This window comes from Chlorocebus sabaeus, chromosome 2 (genome assembly GCF_047675955.1).
Source record: "Chlorocebus sabaeus isolate Y175 chromosome 2, mChlSab1.0.hap1, whole genome shotgun sequence".
Taxonomy (NCBI): Eukaryota; Metazoa; Chordata; class Mammalia; order Primates; family Cercopithecidae; genus Chlorocebus; species Chlorocebus sabaeus.
Genome location: NC_132905.1, coordinates 52,756,687 through 52,774,229, shown reverse-complemented (window position 1 = coordinate 52,774,229; position 17,543 = coordinate 52,756,687). Strand labels below are relative to the sequence as shown.

At 38.1% G+C, this 17,543-nt stretch overlaps 1 protein-coding gene across 2 annotated transcripts in view; it reads left to right on the top strand.

The window, feature by feature from the left end:
• The window catches only part of SPTLC3 (serine palmitoyltransferase long chain base subunit 3), a 194,543-nt gene that overhangs the window by 81,249 nt on the left and 95,751 nt on the right, over positions 1–17,543 (top strand). The gene's annotated exons all lie outside the window — the stretch shown is intronic.

Below are 17,543 nucleotides of genomic sequence, written 5' to 3'. Positions count from 1 at the left end.
TTCAATTCTCCAGAATAGACAAAAATGGATCTTTCCTGCCCATATTATCTAAAATAGCAACATGGTGCCTCCTCTAGCTGGTCCTTTTCCACTCTTTCTTCCACTTTTCTTAACGATGTTCATCACTGGTTAAAATGATCTTGTATTTGTATTCGTATATGGCCTGTCTCTGCTCCTAAAACATAAACTTTGTGAGAAGAGGGGTTGGACTTGTGTAATGTTGCATTGAACAAATGAATGAATCGACCAGGTGGAGCAGACGAGCAGACTGCCTCTTTATTTTCCTTTTAGCTAAAATGTTTTTCTTTTACTCAAAGGAGTAACACCTGTGAGAAGGAAACCCACTCCTCTTCAATTCAGGAAGAAAGAATAATGCAAGCTTGCTCTTACGTAGTGCTTTTCAATTCTTGGCTTGAGGATAGAGAGAGGGAGAGAGGAGAACGTCCATTTATTCAAAAAAAAAACAAACACACACCTGTGTAGGCAGCACAGGTGGTGTTATTCTCATCTTCTGGGGGAAGAATCTGCGATCATGGCACCTAAGTGATGTGCTTAAGGAAGGTAAATAACCAACCTAATTCCCAGTCTAGCTCAGCTTTCTCTACTACAGCTGTCTCTACCCAGTGACACATGCAAGGTTCACCAGGTCGGTTAGGTCTGTCTAAGAATTGGAGGCAAATGTGACTAAAAAGGGATTTACTATCATGTTAATGAATTTTGAACCACGTGTTCCTCTTAGATAACCAGTTAGCAGAGAGTTTTAGAAACAATTTAATTATTCAGACTTGTGCAACAAATAATTCACATTGAACAAAGTAGGTACCTTTTTATCCCAACATTCATTGGCTAAAGCTCTAGAGTTAATAGTGGGTGCATAGATTTCTTTTAAAAAATCTTACTTATCTTCATTTTGAGGCTAGAGAGGTTAACAGGGTGGAGATGAAAATGGGAGGTTTTACTCCACTTAGACTGTGTCACCTGCGATGTCCCATTTGGAGATGGGGCAGAGACTGGAGGAGTACCCCTAGCCATAAGGAGCACAGGGTCAGTAACCACTTGAGATATTTCCTCTGGTGCTGGTGACACCCAATACCAGGGTTGTTAACGACCAGGCAGAAGACACATTCCTGACAACAACTCCCCAACTCAAAGAGACAGCACACTCCCTACGCAGGCGGTAGAGACTGAAGGAAAGCTGCTTGATACAGACAATGTTCACTTACAGGGGAAGCCAGATATGGAACATGGGTCCCCGACTCTGCAGGTTTAGCAAACCCTAAGAAACTAGGCAGAAATGAAGGTCCCATTTGGTACTGCACTCAGCCCGAGTTCTTTCTCCACCCGCTCACCCTTCTGAATCTCCCAGTTTTTAATCTTGCTCCATTTCATTTAGCTCTCCATGTCAAGTTCTAAGAAAAGGACTTTAACATTTTTCAAGTAAATAGTGAAAGACTCAAAGAGAAGCCACCTACACTAATTTTAGGCAAATAGAATGACTGAAACATGAATATAAGCAGTCAGTCAGGAAATGAATAAATAAAGAGGGGATATTTAAAGTATTCTGCAATATTAATAATAATCTTAACATGGCATGCAAGAATTAGGAGCAGCACAATTCTGAAAGCCATTTATTCTAAGGAACACAGGTAACTTTTGGAAAATGTGTCTTAAGAGAATATTTAACAGTACAAATGGGTTAACAATGAAAATTGGAAAGCTAAAAGTTCAACAATTTTTAGTAACCAAAATAGCTTCTTGAGAACCTACAGGTTTATGAACATTTAATCACTAAAAAATAACTCCTCAGAGATTTTAGAAATAGTTTTCAATATTCCAGGGGAAAAAGGAAAATAAAATCCATGTAACAAAAAAGGAAAGACAGAAAAGGAAATAACAAGCAATCACTTAAAACATAAATAACAGATATTATTTTGACAAAAAAACATGTACCTAGAAGAGATTTGTCTATCAAAAGAAAAAGACTGAGATTTGGCCAAAAACCTAAACTCAACTATGTGCTGTAATTTAAAAATATACAATATTAAGTTAAAATTATTTCAAAGGGTGAAAAATAGAAAGATAGGTCCCACCAGGTACCTAGTGCCCATTCCCTGATGCAACCACCAAAGGGGCTCAAAAGAGTGGTCGCGTTAGTAGAAGGAGCAGCAAAGGAAGAGCCCAGAAAGAAGGTTCCTGAAGGAAGATTGTTTGCCAAACCTGCACCTATAAATGTTAAAACCGAGCCCCAAAATACAGCTGGAAATGATATATTTCCAGACACATCTGTACAGAAGTGCAAATGCTGTTTTCAAGATGTGAAATTACATACTACTGCTTATTTTAGAGTAGAACTAAAAAATAGTGGAATACAAAATTAAGGGAGGCTTTGGCTACTTTACGGGTCAATTTACATTCCACGTAAATGAAGCAACAAAAAACAAAAAAATGATATGGTAATAGGAGACTATAAGGTGTCTCCTACAGTTGACAACCATTGAGCTAGCATAACCTTGATCTCCAAATCTTACAAAAATGCATTTAAAAAAGGGAAAAGTATAAATTATTATAACTTTTTACATTTTATATATAAAATAGAAATGGTATTATTATTACTTATAAAGTAACAATTAGGTTAATTACTTATAAAGTAATAAAGTAAGAAGCCAAAAATAAATAAATAAATGATATAGAAGACATTAACAATGTAATCGTTAATGATTGTTAATTTAATAGTTATCTATTGAATGCTAAACCTTAAAACATATTACCTCTATACCTCACCTTTTTAAATCCTCATTGAATTTTCATAAAAATCTACTATCTATTACGCCACAAAGAAAACCACATGAAATTCTAAAAATTAGAACCTACATAAGTCACATTCTTGAATCCTGTGAAATAAAGCTAAAAATTAATAACAAACTAACAAGTATGAGATTACGGGAAGCAGCTAGTTGTGTAGATAGAGGAAACTATAAGTCTTACCTTACTAAGCAGGGAAGATGAAAGCTAGTGAACTGGGCAACCAACATAGCAAAGAATAAAGGAAAAGCAAAAGTATTGAATTATTAAAGTTAAAAACAGAAACTTAAGAATTTGAAAGAGTAATTTCTATTGAGCCAAGCTGTCTGTACTTTTTTTTTTTATTTAAAGAGTTAGTTATTCTGTTACCCAGGCTGGGTTGCAGTGGTGTAATCACAGCTCATTGTAACCTCAAACTCCTGGCCTCTAGTGATCCTCCTGCCTCAGCCCCAAAAATACTGGGATGATAGGGAGGAGCCACCACCCCAAGCCCAACATCTGTATTTTTAATAAGTCACTGCAGGCGATTCGGGTAAGCAGCCACACTTGACAACCATTGAGGTAGCATAACCTTGATCTCCAAATCTAACAAACATGCATTTAATAAATGGAAAAGGATAAATTACTATTACTTTATATATTTTATATATAAAATATAAGTAATATTATTACTTATAAAACTATTATATATTTTTCAAAGTAACATAATATTTTATAAATACATAAAAAGAAAATATGAATATATTTTGTAAGTAATAATATAGTAATATATGTATTATATATGAAAATTGGCATTAAGACTAACAGTACATTCAAATCACAGAATAACATAATCAAGTAATTCTATCCAGGGATCAAAATAATACTTCAATAAGGAGATCATTTAAAATATTGAAATAGCTAAGAAATAAACTGATTATCTTCACAGATGCTGCTAAGCATTTATAAAGTTCATTATCCATTTCTCTAAAGTTTTAAATAGAATATAAACAAGGAATTCCTGAATAGAAAAAAAATATCTACCTTGAAGAGATCGTACTATGATTCTTGGTTAAATACCAGAAGTATTTATTTTTAAGTCAAGAAAAAGATGAAGATGCCTGTTTTACTATCATTTTTAATAACCTTTGGAAGTACTAAACAATATAATTATTCATTATTCATTCTTTAAGTTAATGAATATTTATCAAAAGACTATTGTGTGACAGAATAAGAAGTATATATGTAACAAAGGAAGAGGTAAAACAGTCACTATCTGTAGATGAGTTTATTGTTCACCTTCTGGGTTTCAAGCCGTGACCTGTGGAGGGCAAGTGAGACTTGTGGAGGGGCTGTTCTTGGGGCTAACAGAGAGAGGGGGAATTGACCAAGTAGGACAGTGAGCCCATCCCTCACTATGCCTCTCCACTCCACTCAAAACAGAGTTTTGGTCCATTTTCCTCCACTTTACATATTTAAGTAATCAAAAATTTATTAGACATAAAAAGATTCAACAAAGAACAATTTTTAATTCACACAGTAAAGTTAATAATCAACTATAAACAGTAAGAGAATATACTAGGGAAATAATATTACTACTAAATATAACCAAAATTAGCAAACACCTAGGGAATAAACTTATTTTGAAAATGTTTGGAACCTATGGAAAGAAAACTATAAAACTTTTATAAAAGACTTAACAGAAGACATTTTAAAAAAATGGAAACACCATATACTTGAAGGGGAAAATTCAGTACTGTAATTATATTAATTATTCCCCAAACGAATATGTAAATTGAACACAAGCTCAATAAGAAGGGTAGAGGTGGATGGGTAGAAACTAAAAGCCTAGAAACAGATACAACATTGCACTCTCATTTTTATGTGATAAGAAGAGTATTTCCGGCGCGGTGGCTCAAGCCTGTAATCCCAGCACTGTGGGAGGCCGAGACGGGAGGATCACGAGGTCAGGAGATCGAGACCATCCTGGCTAACACGGTGAAACCCCGTCTCTACTAAAAATACAAAAAAAAAAAAAAACTAGCCGGGCGAGGTGGCGGGCGCCTGTAGTCCCAGCTACTCCGGAGGCTGAGGCAGGAGAATGGCGTAAACCCGGAAGGCGGAGCTTGCAGTGAGCTGAGATCTGGCCACTGCACTCCAGCCTGGGCGACAGAGCGAGACTCCGTCTCAAAAAAAAAAAGAAGAGTATTTCGAATCAGGTGAGAAAAGGATCAATGATTTCATGATTAGTGTTATAACTGGTTGGTCATATAAGGGAAGAAGTTATATTCCCACCTCACATATTACATCTAGGTAAATTACACCTAGATAAATTGCAAATACATTTGAGATTGACATGGAAAATACAAAAACTACCACCACCACCACCACCACCACCAAAAACACTTTCAAAATAAATGAGTGAATGAATAAATGAATTGATGAAAAATATCAAATGAGTAAAATAAAAATCCTGGACAATTCAAATATGAAATGCACTCTGTGTGTTCCCAGGGAGGACCCTGTTAGGAATGTCAGACTATAGTTTTCTTGATGTGCGCAATGCTTTTCTAGTTTGTCACTTATGACCAAACCCTGCTCAGTTCTACAACCTGTGTTGGCCTGCCATCTTTTCCAGGTGACTTCACCTCACCCTGGCAGAATGCCCTCTGGGTGGGAGGGGTCCTGCAAGCTGACTCAGTGCCACAGGGGCCACCCTGGTCATGGAAAACGGGCAGGCACTCTTTCCTGTTGGAGGCGAGGCAGACTGCTCCTAACCCAACCACCTGCCACAGCTGTTTGCCCTTCAGGCTTCTCAAGCCTGATTCTGACAGTAGTTTAGTTTGTCCTAATACCCCAGGGAACCCGAGAAAACACTCACAAAAACCTGAAGGGAAAAGATTCAGCAAAATGAAACATTTAAACCTCTGCACATAGAAAACAAGGTTAACAAAGATAAAAGCCAAAGAACACAATTGGAAAAAGTTATTCCCAATATATATGACAACATGTTAATATTCTTAACACCTAAAGACTCTCACAAACCAACAAAAAAAAGAATATTCCAATTTAAGAAGTAGGACAAGTTTTTGATAAGGTTCCAAACAGGCAAAACTTGGTTGGGTGCGGTGGCTCACTCCTGTAATCCCGACACTTTGGGAGGCCGAGGCAGGCAGATCATGAGGTCAAGAGATGGAGACCATCCTGGCCAACATGGTGAAACCCCGTCTCTACTAAAAATACAAAAATTAGCTGGATGTGGTGGCATGCACCTGTAGCCCCAGCTACTTCGGAGTCCGAGGCAGGAAAATTGGGTTCCTTGAACCCAGGAGGCAGAGGTTGCAGTGAGCCAAGATCTCACCATTGCCCTCCAGCCTGACGACCAAGTGAAACTCTGTCTCAAAAAAAAAAAAAAAAAAAACAGGCAAAACTGCACAGCCAGGATAGTGTGCCATTTCTCAACCCTTTTGTCATTATCACATCACCCCTATGAAATGTTTATATATAAAACCTATGAGCAGGTTATATACATATGTATGTCTATATCTATATATATCTAGATAGATAGATAGATTGACAGATAGCTAGAATATCTGTTTATATAGTGGATAGGTATACCTGCATAGAATAAGATATTACCCCTCCCACAAGAACCAATTTTTGCCCCATTTGGGGCAACATTGCCTGTGTTGGGAATGCATAGGATAGCACTCACCTTTAGAGGAAGGTGGATGAGAACCAGAAGGGGACACAGGGGGACTTCCCAGGGCTGTTCATAATTGTTTCTTTATCCTGATGTAGTTACATGTGTGTGTGTTCACATTATGAAAATTTATAGAGCTCTATATTCATGATTTGTTTCCTTTTCTGTGTGTATATTATAGTGCAATGAAAATTTAACATTAAAAAGTAGATCCAGTACACCAACAGGCATTTATGATATATATAAGATACTGTTACATATCTATAATGGTGCCCCTATGTCTTAATCATTCTTTGATTATTAATGGGGCAGAATATTTTCCATAGACTCATTAGACATATATGTATTATATATATGACTATTAATAATCAAAGAATGATTAAGACATTGAGATATCCTTTTTCCCTAACTGACAAAAGTTAAAAAATAATAATACCCAGTAGTTTCAAAGGAGTGAAGAAAAGAGCACTCTCATATACCATTGATAAAGTAAATTAGAAAGCAATTTGAAAAGGTATCAAAAGCAGCCATTTAACTTTGTAACTCTATTTTGAGAAATTTTGTCTTTAAAAACATGAATAAGTATTTAAACTTGAATAAAGTATTTAAATAAGTATGTTCAAGAATAATCATTGCAGTGAGACTAATAATGATAAAGTTAGGGAAACAAGTAGTTTCTAATATTCAGAAATTGATTAAATATATTTGGTGGATTTGTTTAGCATAATATTATTTAGTCATTTGAAATTATAATGAAGTTCTTTAGCACTCTGGTCAAGAACAAAAGCTCTGGGATTAAGTTGCTTGAACTCAAATCCTAGTTTCTCCTGTCGACCTAAAGAAAGAAACTGAGGCGAAATTAATATAGAGAGTTCATTTGGCGCGAAGTTGAGGACAGTTTCCCAGGACACACTTCCAAGTTGCCTTGGGAAGTGCTTCCTCCCACCTTTGCCACCAACAGGTTTTCAAAGGCAAAGAGGAACAAGGAGTGGGCTGACTCATGGGAATTGTCACTGATATAGAGAAATAACATTGGTTAATAATTGACTATACATTGCTGAACTATAGGTTGTGAACTATAGGATGTCCAGCATATTGTTCTTTTTTTAAAAATTTTTTAAAATTTATTATTATTATTATACTTTAAGTTCTAGGGTACATGTGCATAACGTGCAGGTTTGTTACATATGTATGCTTGTGCCATGTTGGTGTGCTGCACCCATCAACTCATCAGCACCCATCAACTCGTCATTTATATCAGGTATAACTCCCAATGCAATCCCTCCCCCCTCCCCCCTCCTCATGATAGGCCCCGGTGTGTGATGTTCAATCATTAGCGAATTTGTAAACCCCTCCTCCCAACCATTTATCTTCCTAACAAATTATCTGCTATCATTTAATTTAAATTATCAAGGCTCTTTCTGTGTTTCTTTCTCAAAGATTTGTAGCTAGGTCTAAGAAGTGTAGTTTTGTTAACCTGAGCTTTTGAAGAAGGGACCAGCCCAAATATGCAAAATGTCTAAAGTATATTTTAAATAAATATATTCTTTAGGCCTTCTAAGTTGCCTTAAGAATGAGCAGTTTCTAAAAAATTGCTACCAAGTAGAGATCTTAACTTTCTTTTAAAAAGAAATTTTAATTAACTTGTTTTTATGTAAATCAATGTAACAAACACGTTTTCAAGCAGTGGATTTGATTAAATTAGCAATAAACATCCCCACTCCAATTAGATAATGGACACAGCAAAACCTTTCTTCATGAATAGTGCCAATTCCTCTCAAACCAAATTATTGTAGATTCTGATAATGAGATTTTATTGCATTTCTCTCAAGCCTGTTAATTTTCTTTTAAGAGTATGTTTCGGGAGAATGGGACTCTTGGAGGAATTGTTTGGGAGGAGAAAAATGAAAGCGTATCTTGGTTTCCGAAAGCCTTTTGGCAATTTCCTGAGACCTAGTAGAGTTCTGACAACGTAATTGCCCTTCTCCTGACCGTGATAGAAATTATAGCACAGCTCAATTTCAACTAGCAGGCATATTTCTGCAAGCGTAGAATTTAGTCCTATAGGTTCAACAAAGCCAAGCACAATTCAATGAGATACGACAGTAATTTTACATAAGTATAATACTTGCCAGCAAGGTGATATCTGGGATGATCAAACAGTGTTGAAACTCATAGAATTTCAGAATTTGTAGATCTGCCACCTTTCGTCTTCCCACATAAATACCATAAGATGAGACACATAAAACCCCAGAGATTTTTAATGACTTGCCAATCAATGTTTCCACAGTCTGTAGGTTGAGAAGACTAGACATCAGTTCTCTTGAGTCCCACTGGAGAGCCACTTGTGCTGCTCCATGCTGCTCATAGCAAAAACCAGAAACCATCAAGATCAGAGGTCACTAAACCAATCCAGCTGCCCCCTGTTTTTGTACAGTTTTAAATAATTGGAATAATAAAAATAAGAGTAAGACTTTGTGACACATGAATATTATATGAAGTTCAAATTTCAGTGTCCATAAAGCTTTGTTGGATCACAGCCGTACCCATTATTTTGTGTATTGTCTATAACTGTTTTCACTTTACAACAGCAGAGTTGAATAGTTGCAACAACAACCATATGGCCTGCAAAGCCCAAACCATTTATTCTCTATATCTCCACCAAAAGTTTGCTGATCTAGACACGTACTTGACATCACAATGATTTGGAGAAAATAAATCCTCTAGATTTAATAGCAGTGAGCCACTTTTCCAAATCTCAGTTCACATCAGCCAAATACCAAGATCCTTCCTTTAGACTAAAAAACTCTCGTTACAGCCAAATACATTAAGAATACCACTGGGCACGGTGGCTCATGCCTGTAATCCCAGCAATTTGGAAGGCCAAGGCGGGCGGATCACCTGAGGTCAGGAGTTCGGGACCAGCCTGACCAACATGGAGAAACCCCATCTCTACTAAAAATACAAAATTAGCCTGGCATGGTAGCGCATGCCTGTAATCCCAGCTACTAGGGAGGCCGAGGCAGTAGAATCACTCGAACCTGGGAGACGGAGGTTGCAGTGAGCCGAGATCGCACCATTGCACTCCAGCCTGGACAACGAGAGCGAAACTCAGTCTCAAAAAGAAAAGGAAATAAAAGAATACAGACTTCATTGACATCAGCACCTGTGTATATCTTTTAAGGCCACTGATATCAACTTGAAGAAGATGAAGGATATCATCAATGTCTGCTCCTAATTTCTCATATCCAGGCAATTATCTTTGGGAAGAGGAGCATTGAGGGTGGCAGAAGAACCATGTGACAGAAATGTAATACCAATCCATTTATTCTGTACTCTTCCTGATAATGCAAAAGAGTTAGATCTGGTAGTGCAATGGAAGTCATTTCTGATCATCTTGACACCTGCATTTCTTCTCATAGACAGGACATAACCTAAATATGTGACCTGACTTTCCACCTAGTGTTAAGTAGCCCAGAGTTTAAAATACTTAAGTTGCAGGGTCCAGGAGTTCATCTAGACTTTCCCTACTTTTGATCTACCTATTTTATGTTTCTATTACCATCCTTCAGGGTAAAGATGTGTATATTCCTCTGAACTATTCACCAGCTTGGAGCCCCTGTATAATTTGAGTTTATGTTAGTGAGCCCAGAAGGAGTAGAATAAACTCTTCCAATGAAGAGCTAGAACTAAAAGACCACATAGGGGCCTGTGTATTAATCTTCATCAAAGGCACAATATAGAGCCTCTCATCTTATCATGTACTACTTCCAGACTTAATTCTCTGCTATTTAGTCAAAGTAAAATCAGAGGGAGTAATGAAATCACAGAACTGAGGTTCAGCAAGGTCCCTAGAGTTTAGTCTAACTTACTTTTGTGAAAGTGCATACCAAAGTCCTGAAAGTCTCAATAACTTTCCCAAGGTAACATAGTTAATGAATGGAAAGGCCATGTGTATCACAAACTCAAGAGTGCAAGAATTACTCCAGTTCCTTTTTTTATTACCAAGTTAATATTGGACCCAATTCCCAATCTGGATTTCTACTTTTAGTCCATACTGGGGCTCCCATTTCTCAAGATGGAGCAAAGCTTTTAGATTATTATGCAGCTCCCAACATCAGGGCTTTCTCCTGGTCCTTGGTCCCACAACCACACTGGTCAACACTGTTGACCCACTGTTTAACTAAATACAAGCCCTGTGGCCCAGAAACCTAGTGTCTCTGTCCTATGCTGGAGGCTGAGGAGTCTATGGTGAGGATAGAGACCAGTATCTAGCATCCAAGCCATGTTCATGCAACTTGCAACTGTCCCCAGGCAGCTACCATCAAGAGATATGAATGGATCCGTTGACTCCAGTCTTGACCAATCCTCTTTATGCTCTCTGCTTCACATACCTTGATTCCTTTCCTTTGAGTACTCCTAATGGAATCCTTTCAGTTTGTGTAAGCTTTTATAAAGACTGAAAGGAAGTAATTCCTGCTTTGGACCCTGTATCATGAACCTCTTTATAAGCAAAAACTAAACCCAACCTGGTTACTTATGAAACATGGAAGGGGGGGAATAAAAACTTTTTAAGGAGAACATGCATACATTAATATTTCAATAAATTGTCTGTGATGTTTGTAACAACAAATCTTTATATATTTAAGAACATACAGATGCTTAGCACCCCTTGGGCTAGCAGCTGCCAAAATTTCCTGCTTTGGAAAAAGCCATGAAATTGTGATGAAGCGTTTCATCTCTGGAGTCAGACATGCTAATTTGAATCTTGGCTCTAAACTTACTAACTGTGTGACCTTGGAACCTCCAAGGGAGTCTTGAGGGTGAACTAAATTCTCAAGTTTTTTTTTTTCCTCATCTATAAAATGAAGATAATAATAGTACCCACCTCAAAAAATTGGATGACAATTGAGATAAGGCTTAAAACATTTCAGTATATTAGCTTGGCACATTGTGAAGTAGATGGTCTGCATTTATCAGTTCTGTCTCCTTTAAGTAGCATCACATTGTAAAATAAGGATACCTGTTTCCTCACTAGTAAAATAAGGATACAGTTGCTTACTTTATAGAATATGTGTAGGTGTGAGGATTAGAGAGGATATAGAGTATGAAGATTAAATTAAGCAATCATCATACATTGGTGAACACTCATTACACATTATTTATAAAAATCAATAAAACTTTAAAAAAAGATAATGGAGACCAGGGGATGAGAGAGAAGTTATTATTCTGTCTACTTAGAAAATCTTCTCTCATCAGAATTACTTTATCTGAAGGACCATCATAATTATATACCTATGCCCCACTTAAGGTTTTTATTTACATCTGATCTAATATTTGCTAATATTTGATTTGTGGTTTGTTTAAAATGAAGGCCTGAGTAAGTGGGTAGTTGAAAGTTATTTCTGCCATTTTTCCAGACTTCACCATGATGGAGGGTCTCTTAGCCCAGCAGCAGTGGCCTATGCTCAGTGTAACTGTATGACCTAGACCCATTTCAGATACTACATCTGGCTTCTTCCAGACTATCTCGTAATGTTGGCCAGAAAAACAAAGTCACTCGAGAAGCAATATCGTTCCATAACCTCCATTAGACTGGACGGAAGTGGATCAAAGAGGCAGCAGAGTACCCCAAATGCTTCCGAAGGATGAACTCCAAGGTGGAATTCTTTAAGCAGAATGTGAATGCTGGCTTTAATGCAAGAATTGCCAGTTCAAGCAAAGTGCCACAGATGTGAACTCATAGCTCTGACTCACAATGTGAATGGCAAGATGGGACAGCTGGCAGGTCCCCATTACAAACAGCCTGCTGTTAGGCCAGGTCTAAGGAACAGTTTATGAACAGGACACTCTGGACCACAAGTGGCTACAGTTACAATTTGGAAAATAGTCTTCATGTGGGCTACAAAAGAAGAATTAGTAGTTGTGAAACAGGTTTGTTAATAACACCCACACTCTTTGCTATTAACCAACGTTAATATGTAGGCCAGTAATATCTGCCTAAAGAGTACGAGCCAGTCAGTATCAACAAAAATTCAGTAGACATGCATATAGTCCATAGATAGAATATTGGTACTTTATCTTGAATCTAATTTTTTATTTGACTGATGGCAGCAAACGTGGCACTTCGCACATGAAAACACTACTTAGAGAGCTGACAAGAGGATACTTCCAGTTTGTGTTTCTTATTTTATTTATAAAGCAGGTTTTGAGTATAACACTGGATAAATGAACCACCAGGACAAAAATAAGATTCATTATAGGCATAACACAGCAATTTGGAGATCCATTGTCAATAGTCAATTTATGGCTGTTATTGACTTTCAGAGACTGAAATGTCACAGAGAAACAGAAAAAAAAGCTATTGTGGGTTTATTTATACCTTCAGCTAGCATTATAACTATGCTTTCTTAGGAGTTAAAAAATGCCAATATTTGTATACCAAAGACAAAATGTTGTACTTGATTTCCAGAATTACCTAAGTACTTGGACCACCAAACTGCAAGTTGACACCTTTACACAATCAGGGTATAGCCTGAATGAATGTTTGTAGAAAGCAAAGCTTCTAGTGACTACTTTATTTCCCCAAGCTCTTCCTACATTTTTATTTTTTGAATATGAAGAGCAGGAAGAGTAAAGCAGCCCTTGATTAAAATGAAGACTTTTCATTATTCCTTTAAAAACCCACCTCACGCCAGACCAGTCCAATCTGATTTTCAAAGGCATGGCTTCCTGAAGTAGAAGTGGTGAAAGATCCTCAGCCATCCTGGGAATCTTTCAGGTTTGTTAATAAAGTCTGAGCTATGAACACTAAACAGAGAAATTCCATGGTAATAGAGTTTGGGGATTATTGTTTTCTATATAAATGAAGGTAAGCCCCTAGATGCAAAACCGCTCTTAACTTGTAACTCGGCTGTGAAATATCTGGTCATAGAAATTGGTCTTGCATCTAACAGCTAAAAAGCACTTTGCTAACCACGTGCCCACTGGAAATCCTGAAAAAGGACTGTGTCTGGGGACCTCAGACCTCAGATGGACACTGGCATTTCCTTTTTCCTCTCTTTTCCTTTGTTTTCTTTTTCCTTTTCTTTCTTTCTTTCTTTTTTTTTTTTTTTTTTTTTTTTTAATGAGATCTTGCTTTGTCACCCAGGCTGGTGTGCAGTGATGTGATCATAGCTCACTTCAGCCTCAACCTCCTAAGCTCAATCCTCTCACCTCAGCCTCCCAAATAGCTGGGGTGGTGCGTACCACCACGCCCAGGTACTTTACTTTGTATTTATTTTTTAGAGATGGGGTTCTCACCGTATTGGCCAGGCTGGTCTCAGACTCCTGACTTCAAGTAATCCTCCTGCCTCAGCCTCCCAAAGTGCTGGGATTATAGGCATGAACCACTGTGCCTAGCCTCCTCCCTGTCTTTAAGCCAGGTCTAATGGAAAGGATCTTGTAGTGAGCAATTTCTCAGAATGGTCTTAGACACACCCACTTCTCATGAGTTGGCTGGCTGTTTGTGTGACAACACATTCCACATTAACCTAACAACTTTTAGTGATGCAACTGTTGTAGGTTAAGCTCCTGAGATACCAGGTTTTGGAAAGATTAAGGGTGGAGAAAGACAAATGGAGTTGCATCATGAACTTCTACTCATGCACTTCTGGGTGACTGGACCAGTTGTCACCTGACCCTCTGGGCAGGAAAGGGGAAATATATCAAGTTGGCAAAGTTTGGGCACCTTATGCCTAGAAGACTTCTCTAGGAATGAATGTCTTCAGGCTGGTATTCACTGCCTAGTCACCTTATTGCCTTGGCATTGCATGGCCTTTTGATCTTCTTCCCTGTGCCATCTCCTACTCTAAGTTCAGCCCTGTCTTCGTTATTCATCAAAAGACCCCATATAACTCTACAAGTACCTACTATGTGTCAGCACTGTGCTAGACACTGTGGTTGGTAAGACAAACATCTATGACACCATCATAGAATGTCTGACACTATGGCCATCTATGATACTATTGTCAGTATCTATGGAAGTCATGGGGTCTCACACACAGTATCTGCACCCCAAGGACTCTTTCTGTACTAGAGAAGATTGCCTGGGGAACATTCTCAGTTCAACTTAATAAGTGCTGCAATCATCATATGATAAATGTTTTTCAATCTCAGAAGAGAAGAATGACGAGTTTTCCCTGGGGAAGCTGAGAAAGGCTTCAGAGAAAAGATGAAGGGCAAAAAGATGATTTTATGTGGAGGAAATAGCACGTGCAACATTGGGAAAGCCTAAAATGGCATTTATCTGAATCCCTGTGCAAACTTCCAGGAAAGGTAACCAGAGGCCACACAGCTGGTAATGGAAGAGCTAAAGCCAGAACCTAGTCTCCTCATACCCAGGCTGTTGGCCTTTTCACTGTCTATTCTTGGAACCATTCCCATTGGGAAGAAGCCTGTTTTAGGTAAATGCAAATCTGGCAAATGATATGCCCATGTTTTATTCCTAAATACCAGTTTCTCTTCCTGTTCCATAATATATCTTTGATGATACAAAGTTTGAAATTACAATGTAAACTTTAAACATTGCACCAAATTTTGAGTCAGATTGACTATTAGAACACTTGTTTTTCAAGAAATGGGGGAAAGATTCCCTATTTAATAAACGGTGCTGGGAAAATTGGCTAGCCATAAGTAGAAAGCTGAAACTGGATCCTTTCCTTACTCCTTATATGAAAATTAATTCAAGATGGATTAGAGACATAAATGTTAGACCTAATACCATAAAAACCCTAGAAGAAAACCTAGGGAATACTATTCAGGACATAGGCATGGGCAAAGACTTCCTGTCTAAAACACCAAAAGCAACGGCAACAACAGCCAAAATTGACAAATGGGATCTAATTAAACTAAAGAGCTTCTGCACAGCAAAAGAAACTACCATCAGAGTGAACAGGCAACCTACAGAATGGGAGAAAATTTTTGCAATCTACTCACCTGACAAAGGGCTAATATCCAGAGCCTACAAAGAACTTAAACAAATTTACAAGAATAAAAAAACAACCCCATCAAAAAGTGGGCAAGGGATATGAACAGACATTTCTCAAACGAAGACAGTCATACAGCCAACAGACACATGAAAAAATGCTCGTCATCACTGGCCATCAGAGAAATGCAAATCAAAACCACAATGAGATACCACCATCTCTCACACCAGTTAGAATGGCGATCATTAAGAAGTCAGGAAACAACAGGTGCTGGAGAGGATGTGGAGAAATAGGAACACTTTTACACTGTTGGTGGGATTGTAAACTAGTTCAACCATTATGGAAAACAGTATGGCGATTCCTCAAGGATCTAGAACTAGAAATACCATATGACTCAGCCATCCCATTACTGGGTATATACCCAAAGGATTATAAATCATGCTGCTATAAAGACACATGCACACGTATGTTTATTGCAGCACTATTCACAATAGCAAAGACTTGGAATCAACCCAAATGTCCATCAGTGACAGACTGGATTAAGAAAATGTGGCACATATACACCATGGAATACTATGCAGCCATAAAAAAGAATGAGTTTGTGTCCTTTGTAGGGACACGGATGCAGCTGGAAACCATCATTCTCAGCAAACTATCACAAGAACAGAAAACCAAACACCGCATGTTCTCACTCATAGGTGGGAATTGAACAATGAGATCACTTGGACACGGGAAGGGGAACATCACACACCGGGGCCTATTATGGGGAGGGGGGAAGGGGGAGGGATGGCATTGGGCGTTATAACTAATGTAAATGATGAGTTGATGGGTCCTGACGAGTTGATGGCTGCAGCACACCAACATGGCACATGTATACATATGTAACAAACCTGCACATTGTGCACATGTACCCTCGAACTTAAAGTATAATCAAAAAAAAAAAAAAAAAACAGAAAAAAACACTTGTTTTTGTTGTAGTTGTTGTTTGTTTTTTGTTTTTTGTTTTTTGTTTTTTGAGATGGAGTCTCACTCTCTCACCCAGGGTGGAGTGCAGTGGGGCAATCTCGGCTCACTGTAACCTCCACCTCCCGGGTTCAAGCAATTCTCCTGCCTCAGCCTCCTGAGTAGCTGGGATTACAGGCATGTGCTACCATGCCAGGCTAATTTATTTATTTATTTATTTATTTATTGTATTTTTAATAGAAATGGGGTTTCACCATGTTGGCCAGGTTGGTCTTGAACTCCTGACCTTAGGTAATCCACCTGCCTCGGCCTCCCAAAATGCTGGGATTACAGGTGTGGGCCACCGCACCTGGCCTAGAACGCTTGTTTTACTATGTCTTCTAATAAATTGGGGATAAATAAATTCTGGTTTGAAAAGCAAGGCCCCTCAGTGTGACCTCTCATGAACGGCAAAGATCAAGAAGTGTCCTCTTCAACATGAAATGCAATAGAAATCTTAGAACTGACCATTCAGTACCTTCGTACTATTTTAGCACAGTAAGAAAACTAATTTATCAATTTAAATACATTCTTATATCATACTCTGTATATTAAACTATGTTGATCCTTGGGCAAAAGGAAGTATGTTTATAGCGGCCCTAAACATGCTAACAATACTCCTGTAACTTAAATCCGAGCAACGGCTCCTATGTTCTATGTGTGTAAATTACAGCATCTCTCCACTTGTACATTTTTCCGTTCTGTCAGTTATACATTTAGAAAGCATTGCTCAATAAAAACAAGAGGCAAGACACATGTGTAATATTAAATTTTCTAATAACCACATTTAATAAGGAAAAAAACGGTAAAATCAATTTAATTAAACATTTTCTTTAACACAGTATATCAGACTATTGTCATTTAAATGTGTAATCACTATAAAAAATATCGGGCTGGGTGCAGTGGCTCACACCTGTAATCCCAGCACTTTGGGAGGCCAAGGCGGGTGGATTGCCTGAGCTCAGGAGTTCGAGACCACCCTGGGCAACACGGTGAAACCCCATCGCTACTAAAATACAAAAAATTAGCCGGGCATGGGGGCATGCCCCTGTAGTCCCAGCTACTCGGGAGGCTGAGGCAGGAGAATTGAT